Consider the following 27,710-nt stretch of genomic DNA (forward strand, 5'->3'; position numbering starts at 1 on the left):
GAGAAGTTGTATATAAAGGTGATAATTTCACGCACATTGGAAGCCCTGATAACCCACAAGTATAGGGGATCACAACAGTATTCGAGGGTAAAGTATTTAACCCAAATTTATAGATTCGACACAAGGGGAGTCAAAGAATATTTGAAGGTATTAGCAGTTGAGTTGTCAATTCAACCACACCTGGATATTAATTATCTGCAGCGAAGTGATCAGTAGCAAAGTAGTTTGATAGTTTTGATAATAGTGACAACACCAACGGTAACAGTGACAGCACCAACGGTAACAGTGATAGCAGTAATTCGTAGCAAGTGTAACAGTGATGATAGCAATAGTAACGCAGCAAGATCAATAAGGATAAATTCGTAGGCATTGGATCGGTGACTTGTTGGATGATATTCATCATGTGACAGAACCTAGGGCGATACGGCACTAGCTCCAGTTCATCGATATAATGTAGGCATGTATTCCGTAAATAGTCATACATGCTTTATTAAAAGAACTTGCATGACATCTTTTGTCCTACCCTCCCGTGGCAGCGGGGTCCATATTGGAAACTAAGGGATATTAAGGCCTCCTTTTAATAGAGAACCGGAACAAAGCATTAACACATAGTGAATACATGAACTCCTCAAACTACGGTCATCACCGAGAGTGGGCCCACTTGTTGTCACTCCGGGGTTGTCGGATCATAACCGTAGTAGGTGACTATAACTTGCAAGATCAGAACTAAAACATGGATATAATGATGAATTCAAAAATGGTTCAGATCTGAGTTCATGGCACCCGGGCCCAAAGTGACAAGCATTAAGCATAGCAAAGTCATAGCAACATCAATGTAAGAACATAGTGGATACTAGGGATCAAGCCCTAACAAAACTAACTCAATTACATGATGAATCTCATCCAACTCGTCACCAACCAGCAAGCCTACGAAGGAATTACTCACTCTCGATGGGGACCATCATGGAATTGGTGATGGAGATGGGTTGGTGATGACAAAGAACGAAGACCCCCCTCTCCGGAGCCCCAAACGGGATACAGATCTGCCCTCCCGAGGAAGAACAGGGCTTGGCGGCGGCTCCATCTCTTGGATCGCTATAATTCTTTCTCCTTGATTTTTTCTAGCAATATGTGATTTTATAGTATCAGGGGGGTCGTCAGCGGGGCCATCAGGTGGGTACAACCCACCTGGGCGTGCCAGGAGAGGGGGGCGCGCCCTGGTGGGTTGTGCCCACCCAGGTGCCCCTCTACGGCAGGTCTTGGCTCCAGAAATTCTTATTATTGATATAAAAAATCCTCGCAAAGTTTCGTTCCATTCCGAGAACTTTTATTTCTGCACAAAAACAAGAATGGTAGTTCTGCTGAAAACAACATCACTCCGGGGTTAGTTTCATTCAAATCATGCAAATTAGAGTCCAAAACAAGAGGAAAAGCGCGAGAAAAAGTAGATACGTTGGAGACATATCAACTCCCCCAAGCTTAAACCTTTGCTTGTCCTCAAGCAATTCAGTTGATAAACTGAAAGTGAGAAACAAAAACTTCTACAAACTCTTTTGCTCTTGTTTGCATATATAAGCTTAAAAAGCACCCAGGTTTTCAGCCAACATTATAACTAACCATGTCGACAATATCTCTTAAAGATTATAATGACTCATATCAATGACATAATCAGCTAGCGAGCAATAATAAGATATCTCAAATAGCAACACGTTGTCAAAACAACCATGGTATAATATGACAATAGTGGTATCTTGCTAGCCCTTTCTGAGACCGCAAAACATAAATGCAGAGCACCTCCACAGTTCAAGCAGCGCCTAAACATTGTAATTAATGGTAGAAAAGATCCAGTCATGATGCACCCAATATTAGCTACACACAATGCATAAATCATGACAGCTGTGCTCTACTCAGTTTCTGGCGCTTGTTTTTAGAAGGTGGTGACACAACATAAAAGTAAATAGGTAGTCCCTTCGCAGAGGGAAGCAGTGATTTGCAGAGGTGCCAGAGCTCAATTTTTAATACAGAGATAAATGATATTTTGAGACATGCACCTTTCTCATTCACTTCACGACCATCAGTTATCAACATCTTCCATGCTAAGCACGGTAGTGGCGGTTCCCAAGCGATAAAAGTAAAGGTTTTGACTCTGTTGGGAGTTTTTGTTTGATCATTTCAGAGATGAACTCTTTTTCATGTTTGCAGTTTGGGACTGGGTATCCCTATTACCGCCCATTTTCTCGTGCGATGGCGAGTGAATAAACCTCGACCTAAGAATAACCCGCTTAGCACGAATATATTGACCACCTCCTGTCGTTCCATGAACGATCCAGACACACAAAAAGGATAAAAATTTAGAAGTTTTTAGAGGTGGCACATGAAAATTTACTTAGGATGGCAGGGTAATACCGTATATAGGTAGGTATGGTGGACTCATCTGGAATAACTTTGGGTTCAAGGTTTTTAATGTACAAGCAGAATTCCCACTTAGTACAGGCGAAGGCTAGCAATTTAGATTGAGAAGCGGCCAACTAGAGCAACAACGATCATAACCATGCATTATGCATAAGTAACATTGGACACTAGCATGAGTAGGATATGAACACCATGAACATAAATATCATAGTGGCTATGTTGGTTTTGATTCAACTAGGAGGATACCATATCATCATACTACATCACAATCATTTTAACGCTATGTTGATATCCAAGTTAAATCATTATCAACTCCCAGCTACTTATGCATGGCATGAGAAACTATAATCTCTATTGTCATTGCAAACATGTTTAATCATAATGCGCTGAAGCCTGGATACTAGGTTAAACATATTTACATAAACAGAACAAGTCGACTTCATACCAGTTTCTCTTTGCCACGGCTAGTCCATCGAATATTGTCATTATTGTCTTTCACTTGCACGACCGAAAGATATGAAAATAATAATAGTCCCTACAAAAAACGACACATCCGTGACATTTTGGGCCGAACGAATTTTTTTTCTGTCATGCTTATGACACTTCTATGATGATAATTGTGAAAAAACCCGATATCATCACAGATGTGGTGGGCTCCTACTTCTATGACAAAAAATCATGACAGAAAATGGGCGTTTCGTCCTGGGCGGGCCAGAGACGCAGCTGCGTGACATTCTTTAGGCCACCCATGAAGGAGAAAATCATGATAGAAGCGAGGGCGAGGAAAATATCGGGGGAGTTCCCGGTTACGGCGGGTGGTCCGGGGCCAAGCGATGCGCGTTTCGCTCTAATTGAACCCGAGCAAGGCGTTGGGCTCTAACTGAACCCGAGCGATTGCACTGCAGGCTACGCATTACTGAACCCGAGCGATCGATCGAACCCTTGCTGTTAACTGAACCCAAGTGATTCCTTCGCTACTGCTGCTAACTGAAGCCGATCGATGCTGCCTCTGGATGAACAGTGAGCGTTGTTGGGGGGGGGGGTTGGATGAACAGTTCCCAATGGGGGGTTGGATAAACAGGACCCGGTGGTAGTAGAGGCCGGTGGTAGTAGAGGCCGTTGCCGCAGGATGAACAGGACCCCGATCGATCGAGCTGGTTGGGGGGTGGATGAATGGGACCCCGTGGAGGGCTCGATGAACAGGACCCCGTGGAGGGCTGGTTGAACAGTAGCCGGTGGAGGGCTAGATGAACAGTAGCCCGTGGAGGGGTGGTTGAACAGGACCCCGTGGAGAGGGCTGGTTGAACAGTAGCCAGTGGAGGAGCGTGCGGTGGAGGCTGGATGAACAGGAGCCCGTGGATGAACAGTCGCAGGTGGAGGCTAGAGGAGGTCGACGGTGGATGAACAATAGCCCGTGGAGGCAGTCCACAGTGGAGATGAACAGTATCTGTGGAGTCCCTTTTTGCGGTACGCCACACCCCTCCCGATGAACAGGACCCCAGTTTCGACTGTAGCGCTCAAACACAAGCCTGTTTCCTCCGTTTTGCGGTACGCCACACCCCTCTCGATCAACAGGACCTTGTTTCCACCGTGGGAGTTCCAAGAGAAGTTCGTTTCCTCCATTTTGCGGTACGCCAGACCCCTCCCGATGAAAAGGATCCCGTTTCGATCGTGGCCGGTCGAACACAAGGACGTTTCCTCTGTTCTGCGGTATGCCAGGCCTCGTTTCCATCAGATGTTCTGTCCAAGCCGGTTGGCTCCCGATGAACACGACGACGCATTCCGTTGCGATCCAGCCGGTTGCCTCCCCATGATCATGACGACGGTGCAGGCTCTCCGTTCCGACCCAGCCATGTACACGAGCCCTGGCCATACGTATGCGCGAGTAGGCGTTCGAGTATGTGGCCGTATTTACTTTGTTGCACCCCGGCTATACGTACGTATACATGCTACGTGCGCACCTCTACTACGACACGTGTGCGCCTCTACCACGACACGTGCGCGCCTCTACATCAACCAGTATGTACATACATGTTCGTGACCAGAATGACAATGCTACGTATGCTTCCACTAGGTGGGTCCCTACTGTCAGGCACTTCCTTCCGTGCGAAGATGTAGCTAGTGGGTCCCTGCAATCAGGGGGCGAATCAATTTTTTTCCCATAATATGGACGCACTTCCTTGCTTGCGAAGATATAGCTAGTGGGTCCCAGCAGTCAGGGGAAACATTTTTTCGCTAAATACGGTGGCCCGTCTGGTGGGTCCCTGCTGTCAGGTGGAGGAATCATTATTTTCCGTGTAATAAGGAGGCACGTCCTTGCTGCGGCCGTGGACCCAGCTGTCAGCCTCTCCATGTACATTACTCTTCTGATGGAAGTCGTTCCCTGACCATGTTGACCACGCCGCGCCGAGAGCACCAAGGCAGTGGACGACGGCGAGGCCTAGGAAGAGGACGACACAGAGCCGGGGAAGACGCGGCAGTGGAAGCCCACGCGGACAGGAGTACGAGGGTTCACAGGTTCGGCTACGGTGTGAGCCTGCCATCGCTGCAGGGCCTGGCCAGCGGTGGGAGTAGTAGGGGCGATGAGGCCTCAATGGCAGCACAGCCGGCCACTTGAGGCAGGAGGAGGCGGTCTCGCCGGCGCTGGTTTGGGCGGCTGGTTCAAGAAGAGAAGCGATTGAAGAAACAGCAGGACCATTCGATTCAAATCCAACGGTCAATGCTGCTAGAATTGTTTGTTGACTAAGTTGACAAAGCCCTGCGTCCGCGTCAACTTAGTAGGCCCACAGGTCAGCCTCCGAACCGGTGCACCCCAGATGTCAGTGGGAGGAATCATTTTTTTTGCTTAATAAGGAAGCAGTTGATTCCGTGCGGCCAGGCCAACGGAAGGAGTAGGGTGGGCCGGTGAAGCCTGCACGGCATGACAGCAGGCCACAAGAGGAGGGCGTAGGCAGTCCCGCCAACTATGGTTTAGGCGGCTGGAGCAGGAAGATTAGATATTGAAGAAGCACGTCGGCCGTTGCATGGACATCCAACAATAACTGCTGCTAGAATTGTGTGTTGACTGACAAAGCCTTGCGTAAACAAGTCAACCTCGAAATTTGTGGCGTCTACAGCCCATTTGCTATTATTTTTATAATTTTTACTCATTTTCTAATTCATTTGGAATTTATTGCAGCCCATTTTCCATTTTTAGAGTTGCTGCCCATTTTCTGGTTAGTACCAGTGTTAAAAAAATTGAACTAAAAATGTGTGAAATTTTGAAAATTCGCAATTTTTTGCTGGGGACCAAAATATTCTTAATCCAAAAATTATTAGCCATACTAAAACAAATTTAAAAATAAATTAGTAATATGTCATGTTAAAATCCAATGAAATATAAAATATGAGAGAAAAACGAGAACAAAAAAAGAAATTAATTTTCCCATTTACTTTTAACAGATACTGACCAAACTCTTTGGCCAGGCCGGAATGCATCCATCCTTGTCTTGAAAGATTCGCAGCCCAGTAAGTCGGAGAAACAAATAGGCCTAGCTTGGGTATTCTTCAAAAAGAAATAGTGGCCTACCTATTTTCCCAAAGAAAAAACTATTGGGCTGGTCATGTTGTTAGACGGGCCACAGAGACCGCACAACCCAGTTTGTAGCCTGCTCCTCCGAAAAAATCCTCAAAAAAATTTTGTACAGTTCTGTCGTTAATTGACTATACGTTGAAAATGATGTGGGTCCCAGATATCAGCAGGGTGGATTAGAGTTAAACAAACAAGGGGTGCATCTGACTAGTAAAAGAGGCGCTTTGCTTGTGTTCGGTAGTGGACCTGGTGGATCCGTACTTTCATAATCACATCTACAATCCTCTCCTGATTCACTTTGTTGACAGGGCCGGACGGCGGCGGCGCCGTGAGCGCACCAAGGCGGAGGATAAAGTGTTGTCACCAATGTGCTGGGCTGGGTTGGACATTCTTATTGAAAACTGAAAATGGACCGGAACTACTTACGACGTTGACTATGATTTGCATAGGTCCACTGGTTGCAGGAAGAAAATGGTGGGAGAAAGAAGACTGGTTGCTACCTTTCCCTAAGAATTATACCAACTAAATGTAACGACACTATCATAGGAAATAATATCCTACTGTTAAATCGTGAATTTAAAGAACTGGTCCATGAGCATTTAGCTTTATTTATTTATTTACTTATTTATGTTTAGGGGACCATGAGCATGTACCTGGGCCGGATTCATGTGAGAGCCTCCCTTCCAGTTAATTTTGGGCTCCTCTATTGGCCCTTCATCAGTGGGCTGCATGTTATCAAGAAGTGGAAAATGTGTTCCGTACGAAAAATAGTATGCGCTAAGTACGGTACGGGGCACTAAAGGATCGGACCATGCAACAACTTCCAAAACATTGTGTTTGTCGTTCTAAGAACACATTTATTCAACCAACAGACGATATATACTACTGATTGTACATTGAAAATAGCAGCAGCATCAACCAGGGCTGCGGGTGCAACAGAAGCAGTAAGCAGGCCAGAAGAGTAAAGACGCAGCTCTCTCTTCCAAACCAAACATCATCCATCATTATAAAAGGTCTACCAAAAAAGAACAAGTGTATGCATCAAACTAAATAAAGATCCTACTACACCAAGTGTACGCATCTAACTAACTGGCTTAGTTAGACGTTACTATTTATTAAGCTGTGGAGATTGGCTGATGGCTTGAACCAGATGGGTGCCTGACGGGGGAAACTCCAGCCAGCAGGTCAAAGTCTGATACTTGTGACCATGTCTCCTACTTTGGGCTGCAAAGCGTGGCGGCACATATCAGGGTATGGTGCATACAGAGACGCATGGTACACTATGTACACATAGTTTTGCATGATGACCGAAACCGCGCTGCCATCATGATCCTTGCCGTCGATTATCTCCTGGTTAATTGGATAATTCAGTCCGCGAAACAGAGAGCGTTTACCAAGGCTACTTACCAGCCTCCAGTCAAAAATTCCTGAAGGCCCAGAGAAGCTGGGATCCTACTAAAAGACCTTGTAGTGACTGTGATTGTATTCCGCGAAACAACACGTCCGGTACGTGCGAATGATCATCAATCGTTCGCCATCGTATGATCGAGCCAGGAATCACCTGCAACTACCATGCCGCTTTTCTTTGAAAGGTTCTGGGATTAGGAACGGTAGGGACACCAGGCGGCCTACAACATCATATCAAGTTGGAGTCAAATAAAAAGGGCTCTTAATCTAGTCAATCTTAAGAACAGCATGTTATGAGCATGAATATTTTTTCAGTATATGTTGATAGTAATATAAGCAAGCCATCATGATTTCATAGGAAAGTAACATACTGCTGTAACAGCCGTTTGTAGTGATGACTGGAGTAGGCCAGCAATACGTCCAGCCATAGAAGTAGTCAATAGCGTAAATGAAGCCCTTGTGTTTAATGGCATCAGAGAACCATGGAGGATGTATGATCCTGCGATGGGCGTGCAGATTTGTCCACTTACCGAAGTGACCTGTCAGATAGGCGAGACCGCGGTTGAAGAACGCAATTAGCCTGAAGTCTTTATAATTCGCAGACCTTGTGGGCACTTGGGAGATTACAACCTTGAGCAAATCAAACATGGTATCATGTTGGCTATTGTAAGATTCCGAGTATTCTGGGCCGCGGTGCCAAAGGAGTGTAGTGTTAATCGAAGGAAGGGGGGTCGATCACCGGGTGTACACCTCCATGAGCATCCAACTGCCGCCACCGTCGACGAGCACCATCCAAGATGTGTTCATGCCGACCCAGTACATACCATTAATGTAGTTGAGGGTGACGGGGATCGGATCGCAGTCAAGAGGGTTGATGCTCGCCACCCTATGATCGTTATGCTGCGTGACATGCCATTTCAGACGATCAGGTGGCATCAGCAAGCAAGGAGCTGGCTTAAAAAGCTCCGGCCTGAGGGCTTTGAGTAAACGGTAAAGCCCCGACTAGCATGCGGCGAGCGGCATGGTACTGAGATTGTCCACACGCGAAACAATGAGCTTGGTTACCTCTGTGGGGAGCGAATTCCACGCTGCTCGGTTCTGCCATTGTTAGTGCTTGGGTTTCGGAAGAGGGGGGCGCCTTAGCGGGGATGGAAGATTGGACGATTATGTGCGGACAAGGATGGAGAAGCGAATATGTGCTGCGGGAAGTGGACAGGTGATGATGACTACAGCACGCCGCTTGACTTACGAGACACATACCAGTAGCGTAGGGTCATATTGATGCCAGACAACTTGCTTGAGTGATCACAGTACTGGTACTCCATACAATACCTACTACTATGCCCTAACTTGCTTGACTAGAGTAGTAGTGGAGTAGGACTCTGCTCTACTACTAGCACCAGAGGATTAGTATATTCTAATCTAAAATAGTTACAAACTTCAATGCCCGAGCATGGAACGACTATGAACCGCCATCGGTGCTAACTCCAATCCCCAGCAAACGTTTGCTGGCAGACATGGCAGTTGCAAACGCCCGCGACGCAGTTACAATACGTGTGTAAGGGTGGCAGTTTTGTCAAATACAATGGCTTAAAAACAGGCCACCGTCGGATGGAAATCTGATGGTTACGTGGGAGTTGCCATGATTGTGCTCGTGGCGAACAATCGCCAGATATCATTACTAAAAAAGGTTAAAACACCCAGGGCTATAACTTGCACCGGCTGACCACTAACAATGATACTAACATAGTTGTAAAATGTTCAAAGACCGTGTCTACGTGGTGTTTGGAATTATATGCAAAAAAAACTAGCAAGATGCACGTGCATTGCACGGAACATCAAGATGCATTTTTTTATAAAACACCTATTGTGATTGACCCATGCAGGAGTAATCCCATGTATAAAAATTAATGATATCTTGAGAATTTTATCGGAAACATGGTATCTCGACCATTTCATCGAAAACACGATATCTCGAGAAAGATGATAGATCAGGTGAGGAGGAGTGGGGAGTGGTGGTGACTAGTGGTCCGACTAGGCAGTGGCATGGGGATGGACGGCGCCGGCAGCGGCCACCATGCCAGATTGTTCCAGAGACTTCCTTTTTTAATTGCTCGGCAACTAGGTTGTGGGAGATAAGGATGAATGAGGCAAGGCCTTATTTTTAAATGTGGAGAGAGGTGAGGGTATCTTTTGTAAAATTGTCATAGTTTGCTTTCTATCCGTCAGATATAGATCGGACGGTCTATACTATAAGATGGCAGGCACACCATCATCACCAACTCGGTTTTTTCTATTCTCCTACTCCTATATTACTTATACTTATACTCCTATAAAAGACTCAGTTGGTGATGATGGTGTGTCTGCCATTTGCCATTTCTGACCATTAGATCTGCATCTAACTGTTGTGATGTAAGTTGTGGCCTTTTGCAACAATTCCCACTTCTCTGCTCCAGTTTACACAAAACCCCTTAGTATCTTGAAACCAACCACATTCCTCCCTTACCTCATCAACACATCCCAAAGAATATATTTGGAGTGAAACATAAGTTATTTTTAGTGATATGTATATCAAAACTAAACTGTTTTCTTTCAAATTTGTGAATATGTATTATTCTACTTTGGATCCGTTGCAACGGACGGGCTCATTGCTCTAAAGGTTTATCTCTTGCATCGTCCGCAATGAACACCTGGTGTGCTGGTCCGGGCCGGATGCTTGCAGCGCGATGGCCTGAGTTCTAATTTTGTCCTAAACTTTAGCTTTTTACATATATTTTTAATATATACTTCTTTCACTACTGTAGTGGGAGTGGAACCCACAGAGTACTTAGAATACAAGATTAAGGATGGATTCGTTTCTTTCTAACTATTTGTACGAATCTGTAGCCAGCCTGCAAGTAATGTACCCTGTACTGACAGTGGAACCCACAGAGTACTTAGAATACAAGATTAAGGATGCAATTAACTTTTCATAGAGGGAGAATCATACACGCAATTAACTCAAATGGATTGGACGTGACTCTATTATTCACCAACGGCAACCAGCAAATTTCCTCCCGCGGGCCGGAGTAGGTTTCTCGGTTTGCATGCGGGTTTAACGGAGGGGTTTGATGGAGGCGAGGAGGCGTGTTCAGCCGGGCGTGCAACGGGCGGCACGATACTATTTGATTTGACAGCTACTATTATATTTTAAAAAGAAAGAAGAGTAGTAGAGATAGAGATAACAGTAGAGATAGAGACTATGGAGGAGCACCATCTACTGCTTCGTGTGCTACTCCTGCGCTCCATTCGGCGGCAACAACGTCCCCTACAGCCACTCCCTCCCGTGCTCCATTTGGCGGGCGCTGTTGAAATTTGGGGCGCGCACTCTCGCGACTGCTGGCAGCGACGACTTCACCTACGACGATTTCTTCCCCGACCTCGGCAACCTCTTCCTCAACGATATGGGCGACAACCTCAATGCTAACGGCCTTGCTCCCGTTGCACCGTATGTGTTCCTGTCCTTCCTGTTCGAAATCGTGGTAGAATTCATGTTTCTAGTCTGTGTTCTAGATTCGATATGTTCATCTAGTATGCTAGTCCACATGATTAGTTTAATCTCTGTTATAGCCGTCATGATTTATTTTATGCTTATTCAGACTAAATCTCGTAGTAACTTGCTCATATATTCAACTGTCGCACCATCCCCTACATCCACTCACGTTTCATGGATGGCCTGGTTGATGCCTCCATGGAGCCCTTCGTCTACCACTATGAGTGCCCGACGCCGTTTTCGGGCTCGCTAGTGGACCTCGTGCATCACCTCACGTAGGCGTCCGTCTATCACTACTGGCCCGCGGCGAAGAACATCAAGTACGAGACGTGCTACCCGTTCACCGTGCCAGAGTTGCTGGAGGATGACGGCCTCCTGCTAGTCTTGGAGGAGGACGACAGCTCCTTCCTCTTGACCGTGGGCACCGGCGAGGCTCGCGCAGGCCGCCGCCCTGTCTCCGTAGTGTGCGTCAGGGGCGACGCCGTTGACGCTGACACTGACACGAGGCTGATGTACGGTTGCATGCTCACTGTTACTACCCCTCAGAGGTACGTAGGCGGCGACACTGGCTACATCAAGCTGACTAGGACTGTGCCGACCTGGGACCTTCCCGCTAATGTGGACATGGAAGACACATGGTATGATTTGGCCCCCAACATGGTGCACGGGGACTCCAAGGAGGTTCACCTAGACATATGCATTACCAAGTTAAATGTTGATCATTTGTCTTCGCTCAATGTAATCAGTTGTCAAAGCATGTGGAGACTTCCATGCATGATCTTGCTCTATTGGATTATCGCGCATGAATAAAAGTGTATCCATTTATGGTTTAGTCTAGAATATTCCATGTATGAAAATTTTACTACAGTACTGGTGAAAGACTTACGATGAACCATTTCTTACATCTCCTCTGCTACCTTCCAAGTCATCCTGATTTAATCCTTCCATCTAGGTGTATAAGGGCATGGTTAATACTTAATAGTATAGCCAACTGTTGACTATAAGAAAGTGCCATGTCATCTATAACCAACATGTATAACAATCGATACTCAAAAACTAATGCTTAAAGATCATTTCTTGCAACGCACAATAAGTGTTATTTCTTCACAAGTTTTGGATGCAGGTTGAATAGTTGAACGCTTTTGTTTGCAAAAGATACTTTTTTATCTATTTCACCTAGATTTTTGTGATCTCTAGAGATGAAATAATATTCGAAGAAACCTATCGATACCCGTTACACATGAGATGACCCCACATCCTTTGTCAAAATAAACAACTCCCCGATCAATGCATTTCACTGTTCCGTGCAACGCATGGGCACCTTACTATAGATTAGTACGACCAAAAGTTGAACTAACATTATATATAGTACGATAAATGCTGATGCATGTCACCTAAAATTATATTATTGAAAACTATGTTCAAATATGAATCCAACGATATAGTTTTTGTTGACATGCACTAACATTTTGTCAGTTAAATTTTCAGCCAAATTCAATGCGGGACTAATAAACCACGACCGATGTAGTACTAGTGTAGAGGGCGGCACTGCATGCGAGTCTCACCCCGCTCGTGGCGTGGCAGTAAAGCCGTCATATCACAAAACCCAACCACTCCCAGTAATAAGTGGCTTGGTCAAATAAATGGACAAGCAACCATCACACCCCTCCGTCTTTTTTGCATTTAATCTCTCTGCATTTACTTTCTCTGGTTCATCTCGCACACTCGATCCCTAGCTACTACTCCTAGGGCCAGTTCTTTTGGCGGCTTAAAAAATAAGCCGTCTCTTCCCTAGCTTTTGCCATAAGACTAGTCATAGTGGAGAGTAACATTAAGGCGCCTCACTCATTTATTTGGGCTTCTAAACTACTACTACTACCTCCATCCTGGTTTATTCGTCACCATTGTAATTTGTGCTAAATTTTGACCAAAGATTTAACTGATAAAATGTTAGTGCATGTGACATATGCACGTACTTACAAAATGCGTACGGATACACAAGGTTTCCAAACTTTTCCTTTTACATACTTAATTATGGATGCTAATAATTCCCGAACGTTCGGGATTTATCATTTGCGTCCCAAAACTAATGAGATCGCCTTACGAAACTAAATTATTTTCCTAATAAAAGCCACGACGCTCGCAGGAGCGCTTGCGGCGTGCCACGAGTTCCCTGGTGCGGCTGTTTCCCAGCGCGCCGACACAACGCCTCTTCCTTAGCATCGCAACTCGCGACGTGCTGATTGGCGGCTTGTCGGCGGGCGAGCGCGATCTCACCGGTGTGGTGATCCGGCATAAACAGGTACTCCTCCTCGCTGGAAGCGTGCACCCGCTCCACGTACCGCCAAGCGTAGATGAGGCGCTTGGGCCCGACTGCACTCAGGGCTTTAGCATGGGCGTCCTCCGCCACCCTCACGGCCCTCGCACGAGCCTTCTGCCAAAGAGCCAATTGCCTGACTCTCTCGGACGCGACATAGGCCTGCCAGGCAGCTTTCCTCGCGACGTGCTTCTCTTCCTCGGCCTTCTTCTCCACCTCTATTTTGGCGCGCTCTGGCGGAGGCAAAGCCTCCCACAAGGCAACATCCATTTCTTTCCAAAGCTCCTCAAGGCTTGGGGGCTCGGCGGGCGGCGCGGCGTTCTCCTCGTAGCGGGGAGCCGACGTGTCCTTTTCGACTAGTGGCGGTCGACGTGAGAGGGAGGAGATAGTGATGAACGTGAGCGTTCTTCCGAATGACGTGGGAGACGCAGTATTTATAGCGAGCAATTGCACACCTACGTAATATATGGACTGAGCTTCACTGACTTAACTGCAGGTCCAGTTGCGTCACTGACATGTGGGCCAGATGCCTGTTGGGCCCACATATCAGTGACCCAATGCACCTATAGTTAAGTAACTGAAGCAGCTACGTGGGCATATTTGTTGGAGTAAATTACGTGTGAGGGAAGGGGTGGAAATATTGCTGGTCACAACGGATTGGACGAGCGCGGGGGAGGAGAGTCATGCATGCAGATTTTTCCACACGGGGTGGAGTCATGGGACTGCTGGAGGGAGAAGGAGAGTCAAGCAGTCGTTCAGATTTCAAGGTGCACTAAATTATTGCATGCGATGATTAAGGCTGGCCATAGAGGTGGTAATGTGGTACTCCCTCCTTTCCGGTTTATAGGGCTTAATTTGAAAATCTCTTCAACCAAGGTAGATGATGAATGGTGGAATTAATTTCGCAGTTTGCAAAAGTACTTAATTAGTACTCTCGTTTTTTTCAAAAATTTGTGTAAACCGATGCATTAATTACACCACATGCAGGCATGACCACTCCTATCAAAATCTCAGTTGGTGGTGATGGTATGTATGCCTCTGGACAATGTGAGCCGTTCGATCTACTTGGAATGAACAGCTGAGATGTGTGTGCATAGAGACATGGCCTTGCCACCGGAGGTACTGTATAGCAGATATTTACCCACCTCTGCCACTGTATAAAATACGAAACTACTCATTCTAGCCTCATTTCCTTTCTGGTTCATCTCCTTGCATTCTTGCCGGCGGCGGCGAAGGTTCCTGAAGATGGAGTCCAGACTCTAGAAATCACTAGAAAAACTATTCCACCGCCTCTATCTTGGTAAGAGTAGGTGAAATTTTTGAATCGAGCCCTTTAAACTAGAAGGGAGGTAGTGTACTCTAATAGCTAACCTTGTTGTGATGACTAGATAGGACATGGCATGCACCTGGACGGAGGAACTAGTCTGCATTGTACATTTAAGTTTTGTCTGAAGTCAATGTACCTCTACTTTGACCAAACTTATAGAAAAATGTACATCAACATTCACAATGTCAAATCAATATTTTTATACTCATTATAAAACGTAGTTTTTATACTCATTATAATCAGTATTATATATATTGATATTTTTAGTATAAATTTGGTCAAAAACTTTGCAAACGGTTGACAGAAGTAAAAAGGACCAGAAGGAGTATCATGCATCCGGAGTAGGCAAAAAAATTGCTCATTTATAGCCGGTCGAAGTCTCAAAGGGCGCGTGGGAGGCGAAGGTCATGGGAGGCGCGACGATTGAGGGAATTAAGTGAAGTTACATCCATAAGCCAGCATGGCGTGTGAACAGGCAGAAGCTATACCGTCAGGCCTACGATATGGGTCTAGTGGATGATACGTCTCCAACGTATCTATAATTTTTTATTGTTTCATGCTATTATATTATCTTTTTTGGATGTTTATGGGCTTTATTAAACACTTTTATATTATTTTTGGGACTAACTTATTAACCCAGAGCCCAGTGCCAGTTTCTGTTTTTTCCCTTGTTTCAGTGTTTCGCAGAAAAGGAATATCAAACGGAGTCCAAACGGAATGAAACCTTCAGAAAAGTTATTTTTGGAATGGAAGCAATCCAGGGGAATTGGAGTGCACGTCAGGGAATCAACGAGGAGGGCACGAGGCAGGGGGGCGCGCCCACCCCCCCCCCCCCCCCGGCACGCCCTCCACCCTCGTGGGGCCCTCCTGGCTCCCCTGATGTATTTCTTCCTCCTATATATACCAATATACCCTAAAACCTTCGGGGAACAGAAGAGATCGGGAGTTCCGCCACCGCATGCCTCTGTAGCCACCAAAAACCAATCGGGACCCTGTTTCGGCACCCTGCCGGAGGGGGGATACCTCACCGGTGGTCATCTTCATCATGCCGGCGCTCTCCATGACGAGGAGGGAGTAATTCACCCTCGGGGCTGAGGGTATGTACCAGTAGCTATGTGTTTGATCTCTCTCTCTCTCTCTCTCTCTCGTGTTCTTGAGGTGATACGATCTTGATGTATCGCGAGCTTTGCTATTATAGTTGGATCTTATGATGTTTCTCCCCCTCTACTCTCTTGTAATGGATTGAGTTTTCCCTTTGAAGTTATCTTATCGGATTCAGTCTTTAAGGATTTGTGAACACTTGATGTATGTCTTGCGTGGGATAACCATGGTGACAATGGGTTATTCTATTGATTCACTTGATGTATGTTTTGGTGATCAACTTGCGGGTTCCGTGACCTTGGGAATCTATGCATAGGGGTTGGCACACGTTTTCGTCTTGACTCTCCGGTAGAAACATTGGGGCACTCTTTGAAGTTCTTTGTGTTGGTTGAATAGATGAATCTGAGATTGTGTGACGCATATCGTATAATCATACCCACGGATACTTGAGGTGACATTGGAGTATCTAGGTGACATTAGGGTTTTGGTTGATTTGTGTCTTAAGGTGTTATTCTAGTACGAACTCTATGATAGATCGAACGGAAAGAATAGCTTCGTGTTATTTTACTACGGACTCTTGAATAGATCGATCGGAAAGAATAACTTTGAGGTGGTTTCGTACCCTACCATAATCTCTTCGTTTGTTCTCCGCTATTAGTAACTTTGGAGTGACTCTTTGTTGCATGTTGAGGGATAGCTATATGATCCAATTATGTTATTATTGTTGAGAGAACTTGCACAAGTGAAAGTATGAACCCTAGGCCTTGTTTCCTAGCATTGCAATACCATTTGTGCTCACTTTTATCATTAGTTACCTTGCTGTTTTTATATTTTCAGATTACAAAAACCTATATCTACCATCCATATTGCACTTGTATCACCATCTCTTCGCCGAACTAGTGCACCTATACAATTTACCATTGTATTGGGTGTTGGGGACACAAGAGACTCTTTGTTATTTGGTTGCAGGGTTGTTTGAGAGAGACCATCTTCAACCTACGCCTCCCACGGATTTATAAACCTTAGGTCATCCACTTGAGCAAAATTTCAACTGTCCTACAAACCTCTGCACTTGGAGGCCCAACAACGTCTACAAGAAGAAGGTTGCGTAGTAGACATCAAGCTCTTTTCTGGCGCCGTTGCCGGGGAGGCCAGGTAAGCGGCACTCACACCCTGTCAACTAAGCTCTTTTCTGGCGCCGTTGCCGGGGAGGTGAGTGCTTGAAGGTATATCTTTAGATCTTGCAATCGAATCTTTTAGTTTCTTGTTTTATCAGTAGTTTAGTTTATAAAAGAAAACTACAAAAAAAGTAATTGAGTTTGTCTCATACGCTTCATCTTTTTAATATCTTTCGTGAGAATGATGGAAAGGAAAATTGTGCTCAAGTGCTAGGAGAAGAAATCTATAAAATGTTTGGCACTAGATCTTTGAATGATGAGCATGATTGCAATGTTTTTAGTATGAATTCTTTGAATATCCAAGATGCTAATGATATGCAAAGCCACAAGCTTGGGGAAGCTATGTTTGATGAAGATGATATTTTTTGTCCCCCAAGCTTTGATGAGCAAATTTACTATGATGAAATCATGCCTCCTATCTATGATGATTATTGTGATGACATGTATGCTATAAAGAATAATGATAACCATGAAACTTTTCATCTTGATCTTAATTTTCAATCACATGATAGTTGTTTTGTTGAGTTTTCTCCCACTACTATTCTGAATGAGAAGAATTTTGCTTATGTGGAGAGTAATAAAATTTATATGCTTGTAGATCATGAAAAGAATGCTTTAGGTGCTGGTTATATTCTTGAATTCATTCATGATGCTACTGAAAGTTATTATGAGGGAGGAATGTATGCTTGTAGGAATTGCAATAATATCAAGTTTCCTCTCTGTGTGCCTAAAATCTTGAAGTTATGCTTGTTTTACCTTTCTATGCAAGTTGATTCTTGTTCCCATAAGTTGTTTGCTCACAAAATCCCTATGCATAGGAAGTGGGTTAGACTTAAATGTGCTAGTCATATTCTTCATTATGCTCTCTATATGTTTCAATTCTTATCTCTTATGTGAGCATCATTGAAATCATCATGCCTAGCTAGGGGCCTTAAACGTTAGCGCTTGTTGGGAGGCAACCCAATTTAATTTAGTCTTTTGCTTTTTGGTTCTGTTTAGGAATAAATAAATCACCTATCCTCTGGTTATATGTGGTTTTATGTTTTAATTAGTGTTTGTGCCAAGTAAGACCTATAGGATCTTCTTGGATGATAGTTATTTGATCTTGCTGAAAATTCCAGAAACATTCTGTTCACGAAAACAATTTTTTAAAATCATCAGAACGTGATAAAATACTGATTCCAATTGCAGCCGATCAATAAACAAATTATCTAGGTCGTCCTATTTTGGTAGAATTTTGGAGTTCCAGAAGTAACGTTTGATACAGATTACTACAGACTGTTCTGTTTTTGATAGATTCTGTTTTCTATGTGATGTTTGCTTATTTTGATGAATCTACAAGTAGTATCGGAGGGTATGAACCATAGATAAGTTGGAATATAGTAGATATTACACCAATATAAATTTAGAATGAGTTCATTACAGTACCAAAAGTGGTGATTTATTTTCTTATACTAACGGAGCTTACGAGTTTTCTGTTGAGTTTTGTGTTGTGAAGTTTTCAAGTTTTGGGTAAAGATTCGATGGACTATGGAATAAGGAGTGGCAAGAGCCTAAGCTTGGGGATGCCCAAGGCACACCAAGGTAATATTCAAGGACAACCAAGAGCCTAAGCTTGGGGATGCCCCGGATGGCATCCCCTCTTTCGTCTTCGTTCATCGGTAACTTTACTTGGAGCTATATTTTTATTCACCACATGATATGTGTTTTGCTTGGAGCGTCATTTTATTTTCTTTGTTTTGCTTGCTGTTTGAATAAAATATCAAGATCTGAATTTATTAAATGGGAGAGTCTTCACATAGTTACATATTTATTCAACTACTCATTGATCTTCACTTATATATCTTTCGGAGTAGTTTGTCATTTGCTCTAGTGCTTCACTTATATCCTTTTAGAGCACAGCGGTGGTTTTATTTTGAAGAAATAGATGAACTCCCATGCTTCACTTATATTATTTTGAGAGTCTTTAGAACAGCATGGTAATTTTCCTTGGTTATGAAACTAGTCCTAATATGATGGGCATCCAAGATGGGTATTATAAAAACTTTCATATAAGTGCATTGAATACTAAGAGACATTTGATACTTGATGATTGTTTTGAGATATGGAGATAGTGATATTAAAGTTGTGCTAGTGGAGTAGTTGTGAATTTGAGAGATACTTGTGTTAAAGTTTGTGATTCCCGTAGCATGCACGTATCGTGAACCGTTATGTGATGAAGTCGGAGCATGATTTATTTATTGATTGTCCTCCTTATGAGTGGCGGTCGGGGACGAGCGATGGTCTTTTCCTACCAATCTATCCCCCTAGGAGCATGCGTGTAGTACTTTGTTTCGATAACTAATAGATTTTTGCAATAAGAATATGAGTTCTTTATGACTAATGTTGAGTCCATGGATTATACGAACTCTCACCCTTCCACCATTGCTAGCCTCTCTAATACCGCGCACCTTTCGCCGGTATCATACACCCACCATATACCTTCCTCAAAACAGCCACCATACCTACGTATCATGGCATTTCCATAGCCATTCCGAGATATATTGCCATGCAACTTACCACCGCTCTGTTTATTATGACACGCTTCATCATTGTCATATTGCTTTGCATGATCATGTAGTTGACATCGTATTTGTGGCAAAGCCACCTTTCATAATTCTTTCATACATGTCACTCATGAGTCATTGCACATTCCGGTACACCGCCGGAGGCATTCATATAGAGTCATATCTTGTTCTAAGTATTGAGTTGTAATTCTTGAGTTGTAGGAAAATAAAAGTGTGATGATCATCATTATTAGAGCATTGTCCCAGTGAGGAAAGGATGATGGAGACTATGATTCCCCCACAAGTCGGGATGAGACTCCGGACAAAAAAAAGAGGCCATAAAAAAAGAGAAAAGGCCCAAACAAAAAAATAAAATAAAATAAAAATGAGAGAAAAAGAGAGAAGGGACAATGCTACTATCCTTTTACCACACTTGTGCTTCAAAGTAGCACCATGATCTTCATGATAGAGAGTCTCCTATGTTGTCACTTTCATATACTAGTGGGAATTTTTCATTATAGAACTTGGCTTGTATATTCCAATGATGGGCTTCCTCAAAATGCCCTAGGTCTTCGTGAGCAAGCAAGTTGGATGCACACCCACTTAGTTTCTTTTGTTGAGCTTTCATATACTTATAGCTCTAGTGCATCCGTTGCATGGCAATCCCTACTCCCTCACATTGATATCTATTGATGGGCATCTCCATAGCCTGTTCATATGCCTAGTTGATGTGAGACTATATTCTCCTTTTTGTCTTCTCCACAACCACCATTCTATTCCACCTATAGTGCTATGTCCATGGCTCACGCTCATGTATTGTGTGAAGATTGAAAAAGTTTGAGAACATCAAAAGTATGAAATAATTGCTTGGCTTGTCATCGGGGTTGTGCATGATTTAAATATTTTGTGTGATGAAGATAGAGCGTAGCCAGACTATATGATTTTGTAGGGATAACTTTCTTTGGCCATGTTATTTTGAGAAGACATGATTGCTTTGTTAGTATGCTTGAAGTATTATTATTTTCATGTCAATATTAAACTTTTGTCTTGAATCTTATGGATCTGAATATTCATGCCACAATAAAGAAAATTACATTAAGAAATATGTTAGGTAGCATTCCACATCAAAAATTCTGTTTTTATCATTTACCTACTCGAGGACGAGCATGAATTAAGCTTGGGGATGCTGATACGTTTCCAACGTATCTATAATTTTTTATTGTTCCATGCTATTATATTATCTGTTTTGGATGTTTATGGGCTTTATTAAACACTTTTATATTATTTTTGGGACTAACTTATTAACCCAGAGCCCAGTGCCAGTTTCTGTTTTTTTCCTTGTTTCAGTGTTTCGCAGAAAAGGAATATCAAACGGAGTCCAAACGGAATGAAACCTTCGGGAAAGTTATTTTTTTGGAACGGAAGCAATCCAGGGGAATTGGAATGCACGTCAGGGAATCAACGAGGAGGGCACGAGGCAGGGGGCACACCCACCCCCCTGGGCGCGCCCTCCACCCTCGTGGCTCCCCTGACGTATTTCTTCCTCCTATATATACCAATATACCCTAAAACCTTCGAGGAACCGAAGAGATCGGGAGTTCCGCCGCCGCAAGCCTCTGTAGCCACCAAAAACCAATCGGGACCCTGTTCCGGCACCCTGCCGGAGGGGGGATCCCTCACCGGTGGCCATCTTCATCACCCCGGCGCTCTCCATGACAAGGAGGGAGTATTTCACCCTCGGGGCTGAGGGTATGTACCAGTAGCTATGTGTTTGATCTCTCTCTCTCTCTTGTGTTCTTGAGGTGATACGATCTTGATGTATCGCGAGCTTTGCTATTATAGTTGGATCTTATGATGTTTCTCCCCCTCTACTCTCTTGTAATGGATTGAGTTTTCCCTTTGAAGTTATCTTATCCGATTGAGTCTTTAAGGATTTGAGAACACTTGATGTATGTCTTGCGTGGGATAACCATGGTGACAATGGGTTATTCTATTGATTCACTTGATGTATGTTTTGGTGATCAACTTGAGGGTTCCGTGACCTTGGGAATCTATGCATAGGGGTTGGCACACGTTTTCTTCTTGACTCTGGTAGAAACTTTGGGGCACTCTTTGAAGTTCTTTGTGTTGGTTGAATAGATGAATCTGAGATTGTGTGATGCATATCGTATAATCATACCCACGGATACTTGAGGTGACATTGGAGTATCTAGGTGACATTAGGGTTTTGGTTGATTTGTGTCTTAAGGTGTTTTTCTAGTACGAACTCTATGATAGATCGAACGGAAAGAATAGCTTCGTGTTATATTACTACGGACTCTTGAATAGATCGATCAGAAAGAATAACTTTGAGGTGGTTTCGTACCCTACCATAATCTCTTCGTTCGTTCTCTGCTATTAGTAACTTTGGAGTGACTCTTTGTTGCATGTTGAGGGATAGCTATATGATCCAATTATGTTATTATTGTTGAGAGAACTTGCACTAGTGAAAGTATGAACCCTAGGCCTTGTTTCCTAGCATTGCAATACCGTTTGTGCTGACTTTTATCATTAGTTACCTTGCTGTTTTATATTTTCAGATTACAAAAACCTATATCTACCATCCATATTGCACTTGTATCACCATCTCTTCGCCGAACTAGTGCACCTATACAATTTACCATTGTATTGGGTGTGTTGGGGACACAAGAGACTCTTTGTTATTTGGTTGCAGGGTTGTTTGAGAGAGACCATCTTCAACCTACACCTCCCACGGATTGATAAACCTTAGGTCATCCACTTGAGGGAAATTTGCAACTGTCCTACAAACCTCTGCACTTGGAGGCCCAACAACATCTACAAGAAGAAGGTTGCATAGTAGACATCAGTGGACATGACATCTAGTGGGTCCCGCATAGTATTCGAGAACTCTTCGGGGGCTTGCAGCCGTTTATCCACCGGGCAAGCCAACAACCCCACGCCGTTCGCACGCCCTACTTGTCCCCGTCTTCTACCTTACAATAGTTCGCTCCCAGTCGTCCCGTCCTTTCGCATTACACCAGTTCAACTTCTCCTAACCCTCCTCCAGAATCCATGGCCTCCCAAATCTCCATCGTCGCTGCTGAGTACTAGGTTAGAGCCATCACCGGTGATGAGTTCATCGTGATCTACACCCGTGGATCCGCGACGATGAAAGCATGCCTTGCTCGCTTCATGCGCATGTTCAACAGTTCAAAGGATGAGTGGGTCGCTGGGCTAGATGTTGAGTAGACCACAGTCTTGGAAAGCGAGAAGATTCTAAAGGAGGCAGAGAAGAAGAAGCCCGCCGTGATCTAGGTTTGCGTACATAACGTGTGCTTGGTCTACCACATATGCCATTCCGACGTTGAGTGCCAGGATTTTAAGAACTTCCTCAAGGATGAAAGAGTGAAGTTCGTTATTGTAGACTTTAGGAACGACAGGGATGTCCTAGGTCGGATAGGCCTCGTTGTAGGCAAGCCCTTCGATTTCCAGAAGGCAAGCCTGGTGTCCTCCTCTCAGCCTTCAATGCTGACCCTGGCAGCAGCCATGATTAATCCTACGTACGCTAAACTGAAGAAACCTCACCACGAGTTTCATCATGCATGGGAGTCGAATACAATAGATGAAGATCACATCCTGTATGCACTAATGGATGCCTACCTTTGTTTAAATATCTACAAGGGTTGGATGAAGAAGCAGAGCCCAGTGTCCGGTTCAAGCAAAGAAGCGGCGGCGAAGAGGAAGAGGAAGAGGGACGAGGACGAAGTCGAGGACATGGACTCGGACACCGAGTAAGGTGGAAGTGCCCTCACTCATGCTGGTTCTACTACAGTGTCAAGCGGACTAGTTGCTTAGTTTTATTTCAGGGGTGTGTTGTGCTGAGTCCCCAGTAGAACTATGTTTATGTTTTCTCGTTATTTGAACTTTATGTTCTTTGTCGTTATTTGAATTCCTTAGTACGTACAGTAGTACTAGTACTATGTCTTACTAATGTTCTTCTTGCAGTTGGTACTACTGCTCGTATCTTCGTGTTCCTACTGTAATTAATACGTTCGTACTAGTAGTATAATTTGGGTCAGTCGATTTGTGAAAGAAGTTCGACGGAGCGAAGGAAGAAGACGGCAGAGAAGCTACCCCGGTATCTATATTAGGGTGGTAGGGTGCCCATGATCTATCTTATGAGTGTTGGGTGTGGAATCCAGTTCGCCGGAAAAACTGGATCGTGCCCAGGGTTACACAGATGGCGGGGGTGGGGGGAGCATGGCCGTGGAAGGCGGTTCAGGGGAGGGCGGGGCGGCGGCGGCAGGCGGTTAGGCATGTGGCGGGCTGAGAAGATGAACAATGCATCAATTTCGGAGGTTGAAGAAGCCCTTCTAGCCATCCATGTTGCATCCAACGGCTCACAAGAGTCGCCTGACCCAAATTGCTCCTTCAGATTGCAGGATCCACGTGGCATTCAAGGTCTCGAAGGTAGATTCCGCGTCCACAACCGGTTTGCGGGCTCGGCGCGGGCGCGACCGGCTTCCGCCGCAACAGCCACCATGCGCGCCTCCTCCGCGCGGGCGGAGATGACAATGACACGCTAGTTCCTCCTCGCCGGCATGCTGGAGCACGCGCTCGTCCTCCTCTTTGTATGCTGCGTGCATAGATGCGGCTTCACCAGCTGCTCGCGTGCTTGGCAGTGTGGTGGCATCGCGAGGAGGGACTGCAGACGACATGAGCGGGCGAGCCTTCGGCTTCATGGTACAGGGATGGCGGCGACACGGCGGTGATGGGCGAGAAATGGTTGGCCGGAGCAGGCGGGTGCCAACATGCGCAATGGGGGCGGCAGCATATTGATGAGTGCGCGTATGGGATCTTAGTTTAGTTTTATATAGGGTTGGTCAAACTTAAAAGAAAACCGTACTAGTACACGTAAACAATAGACTGAGGCAGCGCTTATATTAGTTACCGCAGCCACGATACGGGATCCTGTGCAAGCGCGTGAACCGCGGTTGCGCGGTCGATCGAACGGTGCGTCACCGTGTCGCGCTCGAAGGACACCCACCGAACCTTTTTGTGTGTGTGAAAACAATCCCCGAATATTACTCAACTTTTTTTCCTGGAAAAGTTCTTGACGCTACAATATTTCCATATATTTGAATTTAGCTCCAGTTTGTGTTTATTTGGATTTGGACATTTTAGGTGCGCCCTAGTTTTTTTAATACTGATTTGGTGTGTGTGACTGAGAGAGAACGTGTGTATGTGTCCATATGTGTGTTGTGGCGGAAGGGCAATGTGGAGACGGTGTGCATGTGATAGAGACATAGAGAGGTGTGAATGTGCAAATGATCATGCATGAGTGAGACATAGACAGATGCCGGTACGTTGTGTATACATGAGAGAACGGTCTTCTATTTGTACTTTTGTGTGTGTGAGAGAGAGAGGAGCATCCGTAACACAACAACCATCTCTCTCGATTCGTCCGTCCCTCGCACGATCTCATGTAACACATGCATCAATGCACACATTTTGACACCCTCACCCGGCCCCTGCCCACCTCAAGGCCCGCACATCGCTCTCTATCTCGCACGCACAATCTCTTCGTGAAAACCCTATTTAGCATGTAGCTTTCCATCACATACACACACATTTCTCTCCATAGGTTTGATTTCTCTCAATACCTGACACACACACACACACACACACACACCGCACACACACTCCCCCTCCCCCGAGCACACAATTCATCCCAGGCTATATGGCGACCACTCTCGCTTGTGCTTCTCTGCACCCCGGCATGCACAACACCTCAACCTTCAAAGATGGCATCGAGGGGATCGAAGATGGCGACCACACTGCACTAGAGAATGCGGGGCCATTTGGAAGCAGGATGATGTGATAACGACTGACTGACTCCTCCCCCCCACTCTCTCCCGCACAAAATTACCAATCCATCTCTCTCCCGCACAAAATTATCAATCCCTCAACCCACGAGATCCGTTCCCTCTCATCCATGTTTTTCCAGCTCTCTCATCAAACCTGTTGTCTCTTCTCCTTCCACGTCTACAGAATCCGGATGCAGACACATCTTATGTATATTACATGTCTCCATCCATCTCACAGACCTAACTTCTTCCTCTCTCTTTCTCTCTCTATCTCTCTGTCTCGTTAGGTTTGTCTCCTACTCTCTTGTGCACATACACACAATCTTTACCGCCCTATCTGCTCCATCTTCGCAAGCTCTCTCTACACGTTTCATTCACACATTGGGATGTGTTCAAAATGTTGCTATTATAATGGATGATGTAGAGTTATGGTTGGTTTTGTTGCATCCTACAAAGTAATATCTATGAAATGCATTTAGATTCTCATTTGATTGGGATTATGTGAGTTTGAGCATATTGTGAGGTACTATAGGCCTCGTATACATCTTGGAATTCAACAATGATTGTAACTATTGAATTGTATAGACCATTACATTCAAAGTCAGTAGCCTAATATATTTATTTCACAATTACAACAAATGATTAATTCACTACAAACTAAGAAAACAAATGTGTACTCCCTCCGTTTTTATTTAAGTCCGTGTATTAGCATTAGTCAAAGTCAAGTTTTGTAAACTCTCAAAAGTTTATAACAAAAATATTAACATATACAATAACAAATGAATACCATTAGATTCATTATTGAATGTACTTTCACATCATACATATTTGTTATGGTAAATGTTTATATTTTTCTATAAACTTGGTCAAACTTTAGGAAGTTTGACTTCAGTCAAACCTTAGGAAGTTTGACTTCGGTCAAACCTAATATGCAGAGTTAATAAAATCGGAGGGAGTACTAGTAGTTACTAATACTACTCGCTAGTTGCTTAGCCCAATCACCCAACACGCCACACAGGGAGTTCAGTGTCACAAAATTTTGAGGTCGGCGGGAAAATCTCCCGCCACTCTGATTCGAGCAGTGCGAAGTTACCATCATAACCTTCAGAACAGGTCTACAAGTTACGCTTGGTAGGGGCCTGTTTTCGTAACTTCAGGTTCACCCTACATAGCCAACCCCACCCTGGCACCCAGAGTAGTACACCTGAATACTCCCCATTTTCTATCCCCACACCAAAATAGACTTCTCCACGGCACCGCAGACTTCGTGCTCCTCCCCTTCTCCATCGGCGCACTCATCCACCGCAGCGCATCTGCCTCATCGATGACCTCGTACGCCGCACTGGAGGCGGTCCACCGTCATCGTCGTACACGGAGCTTCTTCCCCGGCACCGTCTTCCACGGTCTCGGATCTGCTTCCCGGAAGCCAACGCCAAGCGCAGAAGCACCACAGTCGTTCACAATGAACTGATTCCCGTCGCAGACCATGATGCACAGAGGCCGCCACGACCATTGTTCTCCTCCTCGATTGGTAATGTGTGCATTGAATCACTTAGCAGTACATGTGCAGTTCCAATTTTGTTCATACCTACCCTTCAAATTTCCTGGTTGCTATTGTTCCCATAAAAGTAATTAGTTATAGCCTCCATTGTCCAACAGAATATCAGCTTGTAATTGTGTGTCGCTCCTGTATCACGCTGTGCTTGGGTAGGTTCTTCATCTGCAACCAGTAGAGTGGCAAATGATGGAAAGTTTTTTAGAACTAGCAAGATGCCCATGCGTTGCACGGAACATCAAGAGGCATTTGTATGAGTAGTTTAACTTGTAGGAGAAAAGGATGAACGAGGGAAGGCCTTATTTGCAAATCTGGAGAGGGGTGTGGGTATCTTTCTGCAAAATTGCCATAGTTTCCTTCCTATCCGTCGGATATAAATCGGACGGCCTACATTGCAGGATAGCAGGCACACCATCATCACCAACTCTGTTTATTAAAAGAAAAGTAGAAAAAATAGAGTAGAGAGTAGAGAAGTAGAGATAAATATTAAATATAAAATAAATAGAACAGTAGAGAAGAGAGTAGAGATAAATATTAAATATAAAATAAATATAATAGTAGAGAAGAGAGTAGAGATAGCAGGGACGTCGGGAAAGGATCGCGCGCGGGAAAAATCAGCTGGGCGCGCGCTAGTTTTGGCGCGCGGCGTCCGGTGCGCTTTATAAAATCCAACTCCCTCCCACCGCTCTGTGCCTTGCCACCGCTCTCTCCCCGCTCTGCGCCTCGCCACCGCTCTCTCCCCGCTCTTTCTCGCCTCGCTGCCGCCGCGCCACCATGCCGCCGCGTCGCCGGAAAACTTGGGGATACCGTGAAGGAAATATGCCCTAGAGGCAATAATAAAGTTATTATTTATTTCCTTATATCATGATAAATGTTTATTATTCATGCTAGAATTGT

Source organism: Aegilops tauschii, chromosome 4, assembly GCF_002575655.3.
Source record: "Aegilops tauschii subsp. strangulata cultivar AL8/78 chromosome 4, Aet v6.0, whole genome shotgun sequence".
In the NCBI taxonomy this organism is placed as follows: Eukaryota; Viridiplantae; Streptophyta; class Magnoliopsida; order Poales; family Poaceae; genus Aegilops; species Aegilops tauschii.